The sequence below is a fragment of the Telopea speciosissima genome, chromosome 5, assembly GCF_018873765.1.
Source record: "Telopea speciosissima isolate NSW1024214 ecotype Mountain lineage chromosome 5, Tspe_v1, whole genome shotgun sequence".
Classification (NCBI taxonomy): Eukaryota; Viridiplantae; Streptophyta; class Magnoliopsida; order Proteales; family Proteaceae; genus Telopea; species Telopea speciosissima.
Genome location: NC_057920.1, coordinates 53,638,351 through 53,641,836, shown reverse-complemented (window position 1 = coordinate 53,641,836; position 3,486 = coordinate 53,638,351). Strand labels below are relative to the sequence as shown.

The window sequence follows — 3,486 nt, the reverse complement described above, 5'->3', positions numbered from 1 at the left end:
CTGTAAGAACTTCATGTCTTTTAGTAGTTTACTTAATGGCAAATCATTTCAATTAAGTTATTATACTGTTTTTTGGTTTAATTTGTTGTTAATTTATCTTTCCAACGTCGGTTCTTCCTTTTGTTCTGGTTGTCGATCCTATATTGGGGCGGTTTAATATGTTTTGATTGTTGGTGGGTTTTTTGTTGCCTTATGTTTTGTTTTTCTAGTCGTATTCAAATGAAGTTGTGAAAAGGAAATCTTGAAAACTGCTAGCTACCGATTGTGAAACCCACCTCGCGCTTTCTCATCTATTTTGTTACCTTATGTTCTGTTTTTCTAGTTGTATTCAAGCGAAGTTGCGAAAAGGAATTCTTGAAAATTGCTATTTACTGATTGTGACATACTGCTATGTCTACAGATAAAACCCACCTCGCTCTTTCTTAGTGTATTTTCATTCCAAAACCACAGAAGATTGCACAACTGTATTTAATACTGGGGAGAGAAGAGTGAGGATTAATCGTTTAATTGATTTTCAAAACCTTTGAATACAATCTCCAGGAATCTCCGTGCTTGAACCTATGGTTAAAGTAGCATTCATCTCTCGAAATTGTGCACCCCTTTTACATAAAACTCCTCATCCTATATGTTCAGATCCACACCCTCATTTCATCTTGCTGTGTTCCTCAGCATAGAACCCTGGTGCCCTTGTATTTTTACCTCCTTCAACCCCCACTTCCCTCCTACCTCCTCTAGCCTCAAGAATTTTTCCCTTTCAGTGATCAGTGGCTGCCATTTAGCCAAGGATCTCCATTACAAAACCTGACAAAGCTTTTCCCGCTGCAAAATTCTTCTTGAGGTAGGGTCAAATACCATTTGTTGTTTTTCCCCCCTCTTTGTAAAAAGCCCATTTTTTTCAAAATGCAACTAATAACCCAACCTTACGTGACAATGCAAGTTTGGTGGAAAAATTGCTTTTGCCAATGATAAGACATACTTGTATTACTGAACTAGTACCATGGCTATGTGCTCTTTATTAGGATTTAGGACCAAGAGCTAGCTTTTGTTTTGTCCTGACAGATTGCAGGTACAACAATATCCCCTTGAATTGTGGCCCTAGAGGCTCTAGCAAAATCCCCTTGGATTGTGACCCTAGATGCTCTGGAGCCTTTTTGCTTGTGATGCTCCCAAATAGGTAGCCAATAACCCATTGAAATTTAAAGTTGCAGAAACCTCACCCATTGACATATCTGACTGAAGAAATCCAAAGTGAGGGGCAATCCATTCTCAATACATAGGGATAGGGTTATTTGCTTCCAGGTCTATCACATGACTCTTAAGTGATAGTGTTACTATGCTGATAGATGTCAAGAAAAAGTGGGAGAACAGCTCATGAGGCAGGAAGCTGATTGTCCTAAAGAGAAGGGTCTCTCTTAATGAATTTGACCAATTCAAAATCATGCTAGCAAAGATCAAGGTTAGTTATTTCTCTCTCCTCTCTCCACTCCTCCCTCTCTGATTGAGAACGAATTCTCCCTCACTCCTCTCTCTCTCTCTCTCTCTCTCTCTCTCTCACTGCCTCACCCTGTCGCTGTTACCATCACACCACGAGAGAAGTCCTCTGCAGTGCTTCTCACCATCTCACTTTGTTGGAGTACCCTGCCGCTGTGACCATCACACCACGGGAGAAGTTCTCTCTCCTCTCACTCTGCATTTGTCAGAGTACCCATTGGAGAAGGCAACGAGTGCCTCACCTTGCAGCTGTGACCATCACACGACGGATTTTTGTTCTCACTTCCGCCTCTCACTCCTCTGCATTTGTTGGAGTACCCATCGGAGAAGGCAACGAGTGCCTCACCCTACCGCTATGACTATCAATTTACAACAAATCTGTCATTCACATTTTTGCCTCTCACTCCTTGAACAACAGGCTGAGTAACCGGTGGTAAGATTCTCTATCTCATCTCACCAATAACTTACTTCTTGTGATATCTTACCCCTGTGTTGCTGAGTACTTGCTGAGATTTTTTTTTCCTTTGATTTTTCAATTTTTTTGGGTTTTCTCTTCATAGATTCAGACGAGGGTAAGATCCTCCCAGGTTTGATCTTCTCTATTCTATTTCTTCATTTCTTCCTGCATTATTATTCTTTTATTCTCTTTTTTTTTTTTTTTAACTATCGATACTCTGTTTTGGGTAGTGACTGTAACCTTCAGAAACTGAGTCAAAACTCGAAGGTCCTTTGAATCTCTGCCTCTGAGGTTGTTGAATTTTGGTGAACTGGTTCATGGTGTATGATGTTTATTTTAGGGTATTTTTCATGGTCAGTATGTGTAAACCAAGGCGTGACTGATACATGAAATTCACATGAAGAGCTTCGGGTTTAAAGAAGAGAAATAATAACAAGTCTGGTTGCTAGAAAATAAATTCTTAACGATTAGTAGGAAAGGGACGCTGAAATTGTAAGAGGAATAAATAAATTAGGGGAAACAAACTCTATTTACTAGAACTGAATCTAGTCCTTGAACCACAATGCTTTAGCATATTCAACCAACAATAAAATGGACGCTGAAATTGTTTTCTGGGTTATTTGCTCTATATCATATGTTGTATTGACCTAGTTGTCATAGTAGTGTTTCTGGGCAGATGTTATGGTTAACGCATTGTTTCATTTTCCCTTTAACTGTTTTTAGTGGCCAAGTTTATCTCTCTGCAATTACATACTTGTTTCATTTTCCCTTTGGTTTTGGTTCTTTTCAAAGGCCAACCCAAACACATCAGTAGAGCACATAGTATAGGTTTCAAAAAGCCAGATTGGACTTGTAGCCCCGACTAAATTGAACCAGAACCTAAAATTTTATGTTGGTTCTAACAACCTGTGGCACCCCTGTTCTGACCTCCTTAGGTTGCAACTTTCAAGGAGCTATATCTCTACATCTAGCCTTTGCTTTCATGAGATATTTTGGGGTTCCTACCTAGTGATTACTCCCTTGCATCGATCAGAACTTGGGCTTGATAAGTTTTGTAGATTATAGACCTTAATTAACATGTTTTATAGAGGTAGGTGAGTCTTTAGCTCAAAAAGGAAGAGCACTTGGGTTTGTTCCCAGGAGATGATGGTTCGAGTCCATCAAGACTTGTTGAGCAGTTACAATTTAGGTATAGTGATTTACCATGCAAATGGTAATGGACTGTCCCATATTCTCTGTCAAAAAATTGGTAAATTCTGTCAGCTGGGTACCTTCTCCTTGTGTTGTATTTTAGACTATTTGGTGATTTGTTGAATTATTTTTTGAACGGAGCTTTTTATATGATTCAATTTTCTCTAGATTTAAATTACTCAATTTGATTCTCTGCATGTATGCTGTGCAATTCAGTTGGGCTGAAGCTTGGATAGTGGAACTCTGATCCATTAAGACTTTTTTTTTGTTTGTTAACAAAGTACTATGTATGTGAACTCAATCTTCAGTTGATTGTACTATCCTGTTTGAGACTGTTTGAGTTGTGT

General features: G+C 38.9%; 1 long non-coding RNA gene across 1 annotated transcript; it reads left to right on the top strand.

Annotated features, from left to right (window-relative positions):
• The first annotated feature begins 1,109 nt into the window (after positions 1–1,109).
• LOC122660910 lies at positions 1,110–1,238 on the top strand. The gene is made up of 2 exons (XR_006332804.1): positions 1,110–1,174; positions 1,209–1,238. It is a non-coding gene; the product is annotated as an uncharacterized LOC122660910 (long non-coding RNA).
• The last annotated feature ends 2,248 nt before the right edge of the window (positions 1,239–3,486 follow it).